This window comes from Patella vulgata, chromosome 3 (assembly GCF_932274485.2).
Source record: "Patella vulgata chromosome 3, xgPatVulg1.2, whole genome shotgun sequence".
NCBI classification, from domain to species: Eukaryota; Metazoa; Mollusca; class Gastropoda; family Patellidae; genus Patella; species Patella vulgata.
The window spans coordinates 29,156,759-29,168,829 of NC_065881.2; positions in this window are offsets into that span (position 1 = coordinate 29,156,759).

A 12,071-nucleotide genomic window follows, 5' to 3' on the forward strand; every position below is an offset into this window, starting at 1 on the left:
TCACTTAATTAGAATTAATGTTATCATGTCCCAAAGCATTAACCAATCAAAGTGCTTATCTCTGCTTACCCTAAACAGAAAATGCTCATCTTCGAACTACATCAAGGCATTGACCTAATAAACACCTTTACCAAGTTTGAACATTATAGCTCATTTAGAAGGAGAGTTAATGTTTTCCAAAAAGTGTGACGGACAGACAGACAGACGAACCCATTTTAATAGTCCCGTGCTTTCTTTGGAAGGCGGGGGACAATAAAGAGGGTTGATGAGAACAAAAGTCAAATTTTCTCAGTTAAACCTGCATGGATTTTCATTAAATTTGGTATGAACAATGAATAATGCTAATTGCAAGTCCAAAAAAAAAAAAAATACTGGACAATTTTGGGCTATAGACTGCGGTTTGTCATGGAAATGCCAAAAAACGATGAGTTTTCTAAAATTTCTTGGAAATTCTGTTAGTACCATACATGCCAAATAGATTTAATGGTAATCCCCCCCCCCCCATTAGATCGAAAGTAGAGGTTATAAGCGACATTTCGACACCAAAAACGTAAAATATCAACGCAGTCTTTTAAAATCTTTGTTCATTATTTACCTTCAAACAATATTTTGTGATTTTCGGTCGATTCGTTGAATACGTCCACAACAAGTTCTAAAATACAACAATTCGGACGTAAAAGTAAATATTTACTTCAGTGCACTACTCTGCCGCTCTAAAAATCATTTTATACATTCAAAGATAGGTTGCCAGGCAACGAAACATACGCCCACAGCAGCTAAATCGTCCGGGCAGTCAACAAGAGTTGTCGCATATTTTTACTTTTTTCGGTAATGAAACATTATACACTAAAATCTGATTAAGAGCAACAACTCAGAAAACCATTAGAATTTGTTTGGTTTTTATAAAGTTCTGTCCCATGCTAACGTTTTGTATACAAAACTTTTAATACTGTATCATGGATTTAGCTGTTCCAAGTCATAAAAATTAATTGAAAATCAATATACTTGTTCGTCTCAAGATCATAAACTCTGTGTATCAATCTGAAGTCAATCGGATATTAACTTTGGCCTCTAGAGCGTCCACAAGATTTTTCAAAGTGATCAAGGGCCATAACTTTGGCAGTAATTATCAGAAATCTTTGAAAATCAATAGGATTCTTCCCCTCGTGACCTCAAACACTGTTTATAAATTTAAAGTCAATCAGATATTAACTTTAGCCTTTAGAGCATCCACAAGGTTTTTTGAAGCGATCAAGGGCCATAACTCTGGCAGTAATTATCGAAAATCACTGAAAATGAATAGACTTCTTCGTCTCATGACCTTAAACACTGTGTATAAATTTAAAGTCAATCGGATATTAACTTTGGTCTCTAGTGCGTCCACAAGATTTTTTTGAAGTGATCAAGGGCCATAACTCTGGCAGTAATTATCGGAAATCGCTGAAAATCAATAGGCTTCTTCATCTCATGGCCTTAAACACTGTATATAAATTTAAAGTCAATCGGATATTAACTTTAGCCTCTAGAGCGTCCACAAGCAATTGTGGACGCCGGACCGACGGACGGACGGACGGACGGACGGGCGGACGGAGGCGACGACAATATACGACCACATTTCAATGTGGGCGTATAAAAATGGTAATCTTCGATCATCAATATATGAAATTCAGCCATGTTCCAGTCGCCATAGATGGTAGACCTGGATAATTGCGTCTTACAGCGAATTCCTTCTGATTTATTCAAGAACTGATCTAGGTCGGGGAAACCTTCTCGTTTGCTATAAATAATATGTTTCTTTCCGCTTGTAGCCTACCTCAATTATTACACAACAAACGGTCGGGCTGTTACTGTGTCCTCTGCGTTATTTTACACAAGGAACAAGTGTGCAAAGTCTTAATAAGTTTGGTGTTGAAAAGTTAGTGCGTATTGTAGACTACTCAACTCAACGCCCTTAATAATGACAATTTAGCATAACAAGCGGTTGCCATGCAAGATACGCCCACATTTTGCAAGAGATGGACAGAGAACAAGCTAAAACATGCAAGTGATCTTTGTACAATCTGGGACCATAAACCAGCAAGTGAGGGCCCGATATGCACCAACATCAAAAGGAATTAAGGAACCAAGATCTTTTGGATATAAACATAAAATTTTAATAAGTTTACAACTTACAGAGGGTTCACAACAACCTTGGTATTAGGCTACATACTATTACACTATTTGTGTACAAGGAGCAGCCATTTTGCCGGGTAATTTCAGTCCAATTTTCACAAAATTTGAACTCCGCCATCATTTGTGCGTAACCGTGATATATTTAAACTTTTTTTTCAATTGGATAAAAATTATAACCTCTACAGGCACCACAAGCTGAAAACGCTACTTCTTGTTCAATCAGGGGCCACACCGTTATCCAGAAAATTACGATCTGATATGAGCAAATGTCAAAAGGAACTAAGACCTTTGGGTTATACACATACAGTTCAAGATTTATCAAAATTGGTTAAAAATTGTGACTTCTAGAGGGTTCACAACCTTGGTATTACATACTTTTACACAATTGGTGTAGACAGAGCAGCCTTTTTGTCGGGCAGTTTTGGTCCGATTTTCATGAAATTCGAACTCATCAGGATTAAAACGGTTTTTTTAAACTGAATACAAATTGTGACGTCGAGAGGGTCCACAATCTAAAAACATGATTTTCTTTAACAATCAGGGCCCGTAATTCAGGAAGTTGCATCTGATTTGCACAAACATTGAAAGGAACAAAGATCTTGCGGTTATAAAGATAAACTTCAAGCCTCAAGTTTCATCACAGCCAGATAAAAATTGTGACAGTCCACCAGCTAAAGTAAAAACGTGATTTCCAGTGCAATCAGTGGCCATAAACAATAAAGTGGTCCGACACATGCCAATTTCGAAAGGAACCGAGATCTTTGGAAAATTTCGGATAATAGTGTGATCTTTCGAGCGCCCACAAACAAATTGTGGACTGACTGGGCTAATGAAGACGGGCATACGCCATACAATTAGGAGATAAACACCTCCTGTTTAGAATTTATCGGACTGTTATTATGTGCTATGAGGGAATTTTTGCCCGGGTAGCGGCGATACGGCCTACTGTTATATCGAATTCCAACTGTCAAGGGATTTTTTACGTGCACAACAATGTGTACACAGGACCCCAGTTTTACGTCTCATCCGAATGACTAGACAGCTGTCCTTGCCAGGCCGTCCGTCCTGCATCACTAACAAGGGGAAACCACGCCGGAAAATCTGGATGAACTTTCTTGGCCAATGAAAGGACCGAACACCCGACCTCCAGGCTATTGAGCCAGGGTCATGTGATCCCCCCCTGGACTGACGTCCAGGCAGGGGCGAGTCAGGTGGATGACATGATATACCGGTACGGTCACATGAAAATGTGAGAAACTTCCAAAATGTGGGCATACAAAAAACAGTAAGCTTATATTATCCAACATTGATATACATGTAAATTATTGTGATACCAGTTGAAATAATAGTGGATTTGGTTACAAGTGGAACTTCACAAATTACTTGGAAATAAATTTGGAGGGGCCATTAGAGTCTAGACACAATGAAATGAAATTTAACGTCCTACTGTTCTGCTCCAAACTGCGCTAATGAAGACGGGCATATGCCATACAGTGTGCTATGAGGGAAATTTTGCCAAAGCAGCGGCCTACTCTTGTATCGAATTCTAACTGTCAAGGGATCTTTTACGTGCACGCCAATGTGTACACAGGCCCTCGGGTTTTCGTACCATCTGAACGACTAGACAGCTGTCCATATCAGGCCCTCCATCCTGCATCACTGACAAGGGGGAACCACATGAAAAATCTGGATGCACTCTCTCAGCCAATGCAGGGCTCGAACACCTGACCTCCAGGCCCTGAGCCATTGTCTTTCCCACTTAGCGCCATTAGACACAAAAACCGTTAAATAAATGTGGACCTATTATTTTAAATTAAAAATGACAATTTGGTATAAAGAACAGAGAGAGAGAAATGGGGTTTAACGTCCACTCGACACAAACTAGGTCATTTCGGGACTAACATATGGTTTAATTTTATTTCAATATTTCGCTTGCGCGTAGGGGTCTTTAGCAGTGGGAGGAAACCGGAGGACCCGGAGAAAACCCACGAGATTGGACAGGCGACCCTACTCCTTGTCACGTACAACCGGGGATTCGAAACCACGCCAGTTGACTCAATGACAGGCCTTATGATACAGCGCGCACAGGCTAACCATTCGGCCATCCAACCCCCCTGAAATCCATTGATTCAGAGGAGTAATAGAAATCGATGGTCGTAACAATAGCCACAGGACTATTTTTAGGACTGTATAGATCTACAGCTTTTAACTTCACCGATGGAGGGCTCAAAAAGAACCTCAGTACATAAGCCTGAGGTGAGGACTAGTTTTACGACTCGTTTCACCAGTATTAAGGGTGTTGAGAAGTCTAAAATGCACATTTTAAAGCTAGCACTGTAATTTTTGTTGATAAGAAGATATTTTTTTGTTATTTGGGGTGATCCGGTTTCCTCCCACTGCTAAAGGCCCCTATGCGTAAGCGAATTATTGAAATAAAATTGAACCATATGTTAGTCCCGAAATGACCTAGTTTGTGACAGTGAATATCTCTCTCTCTCTCTCTGTCTCTCTCTCTCTCTCTAGCGGGTGATAGATTGACATTAATTATTAATCACATTCACCCAAAAAATACCAATTTTATTTACCAACTGTAATTTATATGAATATTTGCTGTTCTTTATACGGGGGGGGGGGGGCTGAATGGTTAGCGTGCGCGCGCTCTCTCTCTCTCTGTTCTTTATACCAGATTGTCATTTTTAATTTAAAATAATAGGTCCACATTTATTTAACGGTTTTTGTGTCTAATGGCGCTAAGTGGGAAAGACACTGGCTCACTGGCCTAGAGGTCAGGTTTCGAGCCCTGCATTGGCTGAGAAAGTGAATCCAGATTTTTCATGTAAAGACTTTACCCAGAGAGCTTAGCAATGAGATAGGTCTGTAGTTGGAACAGTCGTGAATATCATCTTTTTTATAGATAGGGACAATATTGGCCTTTTTCCAGCAATCCGGATATATAGATGCATCAGACAGTGTTTGAAACAGTCGATGAAGAGGATATTTCAAAGAAGGCGCTATACATTTCAGAATAAAATTGTTAATGTTGTCCGGCCCACTAGATTTTTTGCTTTTAACTGAAAGAGGTGTATCTTCGACATCAACTAGCGAGATCACCAAGTTGGAAATTTCTGATTTCCGTCGAGATAAATTTGGCAAGGAATGTGGACTAAACGTGTCAGTACACAGCGAGACGAAATAATTAGTCTGGAGGCTCAGCGCGGGGGGGGGGGGGGGTTCCATCAAATGGGCACAAAACCAGACCCAATTTTCTAGAGTAAAATTTTGCGTAGAATACGATGCCGAGTGGTAATCAGTCCGCCGTTGGGGAGTTTTTGAGATATTCGGGTTCAAAGGTCAAATAGGTTCATTTGCACTGAAAATGAATGCGCGGTCATTCTTGTATCATGAAAATAAGCTAAAAACGATCGAAAGTAATCACACTTTCAATAAAAAAGTAAACCTGCTAAATTCACCTTTGTTCTTTGTGACCCCAGAGGTCAAAATGTCACATTTTCCGTTTTAGCACTAGGAAGATTTAAAGTAATAAATGTCAGCGTAAAATATAAAAACTAAAGCGAAACCTGTTCTAATTAATAATAGGAACATTTAAAATTTATCTTTAGGTGATCTTAGCATCGAAGTTTTACTTTGGAATGTCGAAAATGATCTTGCATAACAGAACCAAAACGCTTCGGAGCCTGTTACAAAAATATGTAAAAACTGTTAAATCAAAAGCTCTCCGAATTAGTTTTTCAACGAATGCTATACATAATGATACTAGTTGTCTGAAAAAAAAACAATTGAATAGTTCCATGGCTGGACTCCAGCCTGCAGGCCGTGTCACAAAACCTGCCATTTACAAATACGACATATATATCCTGTGAACTACTATGTACAATGCATTCGTCGGTTTTATCTGCGTCCATGTTCCGGCGAAATTCATAAAAACGTATAAAAAATTTGTTTTCATATCGTAGATTAACGTCGGTTTTCCTAGACTGGGATTCTCGGAAATCCACGCGGCCTGCAGGCTGGAGTCCAACACTGAAACTATTCAATTGTTTTTCAGATAACTAGTATCATTAAGTATAACAATCGTTGTGAAAATAAATCGGAGAGATTTCTATTTGACCGTTTTTACGTATTTTTGAAACCGGTTTCAAAGTGTTTTGTTTCTGTTATGCAAGATCATTTTCTACGTTCCAAAGTAAAAGTTCGGTGCTAAGACCCCCTAAAGATAAATTTTAAATGTTCCTATTATTAATTAGAACAGGTTTCGCTTTAGTTTTTATATTTTACGCTGACATTTTATTACTGTAAATCTTCCTAGTGCAAAAACGGTAAAATTCACCTTTTGACCTCCAGGTTCACTAAGACTAAAGGTGAATTTAGCAAGTTTACATTTTTATTAAAAGTGTGATTACTTTCGATCAATTTCAGCTTCACTTTCAGTGCAAATGAACCCATTTGACCTTTTTCCCCGAATATCTCGAAAACGCCCCAACGGCGGACTGATTACCACTCGGCGTCGTATTCTACGCAAAAGTTTACTCTAGAAAAGTTGGGTCTGGTTTTGTGCCCATTTGATGGACACCCCCCCCCCCCCCGCGCTGAGCCTCCGGTCTAAATCATTTAGAGCGTTCGCTTTCTCTGCATTTTCAAAATATATCGTATTATTTGAATTTAATGAAGGAATTTCCATTGATGAGTTTCCTTTCTTGAAAGAAATATTTTTTAGCAATGACCACCAATTTGAATCACCGAATTTATTTTCGTTTATCTTATTATCAAGATTTGAGTAATACTGACTTTTAGATTTTCGTATTTCACTAATCAAGTGGTTTCGTTTTTGTCTGAATTCAAGCCAATCGTATGGAAGATTTGATCTTTTAGCTTTTTTACGGGCCCTGTTACGATAACGAATAAGTCTACAAATATTTCCATTCATCCATTTGGGATCGCTTTGTCTCACTGTTACGACTTTATTTGGCACAAATTGATGAATTCCGGATAAGATAACTTCAGTTACGTTTTCAGTAAGCTTATGGGGACATGATTCAGTCTCGAATAAAGAATTCCAGTCGTAGGAAACAATGAAATTGTTGAAGTCCACAGCATTTATTTCTTCATATCTCCAAACCTTTCTCAGAAAACAGCTTGGATGAGGTTTACTGGCATGTAGCTGGAGAACTATAGGACAATGGTCGCTGATACCAGATTCCAAAACCTGAACTTCTTTTATGTCGCCAGGGCAACTAACAATAGCCAGGTCAATTAATGATGAAGAATTTGGCTGAATGCGAGTGGGATCCTTGACTAACTGAACTAAGTTTAAACTATTTATTATTTTGGTAACTTACTTATCCTTGATGATGGAAGGAAATCTTGATTAAAATCACCCAGTATTATGATGTTATAATCTGTAAGATCAGACACAGAGATAAAACTCTCTTCAATTAGATTCCAATACTCTGTGTTTGCTGCAGGAGGGCGATAGAATGTGCCCACAGGAAACTTATTACTGTTAAGTTTGAATTCGATCCACACAGCTTCAAGTTTATTAATTTTGAGGTCTTGGCGTGCCTTAAAGAACAGACTTTCTTTAACATACACTGCCACACCCCCACCTCTACAGCCTTCCCTATTCACTAACAAAGGGGGTGATATCCACGTATACTAACATCTGAGGGGGAGGTTGTAGTATCGAACCATGTTTCTGAGAAAGTTAGGATATCATGACCGTTTAGTTCACAGGATAGTTGACCTAACTTGTGTTTAAAAGACTTCTGGTATTTAAATGAACTAAGGACAGATTTTTTCCTGGTCCTGGATTTGAATGAATATCTCCACATATGAGTAATAAATGCTGGAGAGAAATAAGTATATGAAGCTGGATGCGTTTTCAAGTAAATGAAGGTAGACAACTATGAGACTAAAAATTAGACCACCTGCACCATATTTTTGTACAACATATTTAAGTGACTGCACTATGAAAAGGGGTTAGAGTTTGTAGCAGAGAGGTATGGCGAGGGTGGTCATGTAATGTGTGTGGTGCGGCATGATATTGATAACTTGTAATGGATATCAAAGAGGGGGAAAAGGAAATTAACGTAAACGTAAACATTAAACAAAAATATGTACAAGTAAGTCAGTGCTTTGGGCCATGTCGATGTATACAGGAAAAAAAAATTAAGCTAACAAAAAGAAAAAAATCCAAGTAAGTACACAATTAATAAACAACAAAAAAGAATTGGGAAAAAAACCATGTGTAAACTGTATAAGGATATTATGATTACGGATTTCTATTGATGAATAATATTTGAAAGATATTGTTGATTGTGGTTATTTCTAGTAATAAGTTTACTGGAGGACGTTATATTTTATGTAAATTGGTTAAGTGAGAACTAGATTTGTAATTTATTTTCTATTTGATATTAAACAGTGTACAATATGCATACATGATTGAATACTGGTGTAAGTTATTGTATGATATTTAAGGGGGTCGTATCAGATTGATTTAAGTTGAAGAAAAACAAATATGATAATCGATTACAAAGCCACAAGATTTTGCCATTTATAAATTGTGTTGTATACATTCGGCCATTTGGTTTGTATCAAATGATACCGTGTTAAATATGGTACAGCTCCTTTAATATTAATGTATTTAATACAAGATTTGTATTTCACAATTTATCGACTATTTGAATAAGTAATAATTTAGAAGAAGTAAATCCCTCACGTGGAGTCACTATCATAGAAAATATCATATAGTAGATCTTTTTTACTTTCAGATATCATAATTATCGAAAAAAAAAAACCCAAAAAAACGAAAGTTATGATAGTGTCTTCGAGAGATTTTTCTTTTGAATAAACTTAAAAATCAAGTGAATATTCTATCGCATAATAAATTAACAGTATAAGTTTACACACAGGACAGTAAATAAATAAAAGCGATAGAATAGTAATAAGTCGTTGATGTGTTGATTTCCCGTAAAAGAGCCGTAATAAACTATACCCTGATCGGAGCGAATATATTAATAGCTTATATTACGAACCATAATACATGAGATATGCAGACGTTTTCAAAATTATGGTTTAACTACAAGACTGGTATATTTGAGTAAACAGCAATTGATTTTGACATTTGTAACGTGAGATATGTTTACACCAAAGTTACCTAGGCTAACCCCAATCTGTTTAGGTGATTGGTGTTTAAGTAAAGACGAGCGTAACAACATTAAAGTCCTTGTATAACAAAACATCAACTAAGAAAACTTATACCGCTACTTTTACTGTAGGGTTGTTTGAATTAGAAAAGATCACACTCTTAATTACATGACAACTTGAAATACAAAATCGCACCTTTTTAAATACAATAAAGATGGGGTTTTATAATTTAGCTAGCTGAAGGTCAAGTTCTGGAAAGAGTTCAATTCTGCATTTGTTGCCAGTGTGACCCTCGGCCCTCACTTTGCCGTTTGAAAACCATGCGCTTTTAACGGATGGGTGTTTTTGAATTTTGTCTAAAAGTCTAACATTTGTGAACGTCATGTCTTCCGAGATAGACACGCCTGAATGCTTAAGTTTCTTTCTGTTTGAAATCACTAACAGTCACTCATCTCTTCTAACAAAATGAACAATAATTGCATTTGGGTGCTTTCTAGTTGTATCTGTAATGTTCGGATCCACTCCTACTCTGTGGGCTACATCAATTTCCAACTGCTTGTCTATGCAAAGTTTTTCTTTCATTATATTTCTTACAAGTTCAATACAATTTTCACCATTGTTTTCACTAACCCCAAATACTCGAGATTATTCATCTTGTTTTTCAGGGACGACAATTCTTCGTTCTTTTGCTTTAGTGACTTTTCAATTAATTCAAACCTCTCATGGAAACTATCGACATCGTGTCCGATGTTATTTTGCGTAAGTTCAACTTCAGTTACCCTATCGGTGATGGAATTTAGACGGTCACTGATCAATTTAACAAGTCCATCTTTCATATCTTTGACAGCCGATTTAACAGCTCTTTCTACGATCTCATTTAGCGATTCTTCATCTATAAAAGAGTTTATTATACTGTCTGAATCTTCAACATCCATTTCAATTTATATGTGACGACTGTAGTATTTTAAAGCCTGTGGACCTCGTCTTTGTCAGAGTGAGTTCGTATTCACTGTTTAGACAACCGTCTGATCATAAGGAAAATAGGTTTGATAGAGAATATCTAAATATTTACCATATAAACGTCCTTCACAGTGATAATTATATCCCAATCAGATATCCATAGTCACTCTTGTTTAAATAATTTCATTCAATGTTGACATGTTTACACGTGTTAAGGTAGATTTATCTGGAGCATATTTTAGAACAGCTTTCGCCAGTCGCCATCTTGAATAATCAAGGAAGCCATAATCAAGGAAGTTATGGCCTGAAATGAGCGAATATCGAAATGGATAGAGATATTTGGGATATAAAGATATATTTAAAATTTCATCAAAATCGGATAAAAATTGTGACTTCTTGAGATTTTCCAACTCAACCGTCATTAGGGTGTAACGGTGAAACATTTAAACGTGTTTTAAAATCGGATAAACAAGCCAACAGTGAGGCTGATGTCCCCCGCCGAAATCCCAAAATAAATAGATGACACATTATAATTTATCGTACATTTATTTTTTTCAAAAGTATCAAGCAATCAAACCGATTATCAACTATACACTAACTTTCATTACTCTCTATCAGATAGAATCAAAGTTATCTTGTCCTAAAGCATTGACCAGTGAAATTGCCTAGCTCTGCTTAGCTTTAGCTCGAAATGTTAATCATTGAACTCAGTCAAGACATCCACCTAATGAACATCTACATCAAGTTTAAACATTCACCTCAGTTAAAAGCAGAGTTGTTATGTTCCAAAGTCTTGACCATCAAATTGCTTATCTGTCCTTAGCCTAAGCAGAAAAATTCTCATCATCGAACCTAGTCAAGGTAATGATATAATGAATTTATAATCGGAGTTTCATCACTCTCACTTAATTATAACGAAAGTTATCGTGCCCCAAAGCATCAACCAATCGGATTGCTTATCTCTGCTCACCGTAAGCAGACAATGTTTATCATTGAACTAGATCAAGCCATTCACCTAATGAACGCCTACACCAAGTTTGAACATTCTACCTCAATTAGAAGGAGAGTTCCAAAGTCTCGGCCAATCCAATTGCTTATCCCAATGCTTACTCTGAGCAAAAAGTGTTCATTATCGAACTTAATCAAAATATTGATGTAATAAAACTATACACCAAGTGTCCTCACTTTCAATAAATTAGAACTAAAGTTATGTCCCAAAGCACCAACCAATCAAATTGCTTATCTCTGCTTACCCTAAGCAGAAAATTCTCATCAAGCAGAATTCCATCAAGGCATGCATCTAATAAACACCTACGTCAAGTGTGAACATTCTAGGTCAATTAGAATGAGAGTTATTGTGTTCCAAAGTCTCGACCTATCAAATTGCTCGTCGCTCTGCTTACCCTCAGCAGTAAATGCTCATTATCGAACTTAGTCAAGGTATTGATGTAATAAAACTATACACCAAATTTCATCACTTTCACTAATAAGAACTAAGTTATCGTATCCCAAAGCATCAACCAATCAAATTGCTTATCTCTGCTTACCCTGGGCAGAAAATGCTCATCTTCGAACTCCATCAAGGTATTGAAACCTACACCAAGTTTGAACATTTTAGCTCAAATAGAAGGAGAGTTATTTTGTCCCCAAATGTGTGACGGACAGGCAGATGGACAGACGAACCCATTTCAATAGTCCCCTGCTTTGTCCACAAGAAATTGTGGGCGCATAGAAAGGCAATTTACAATTACATTGACAGTTTAATCATTCACCAA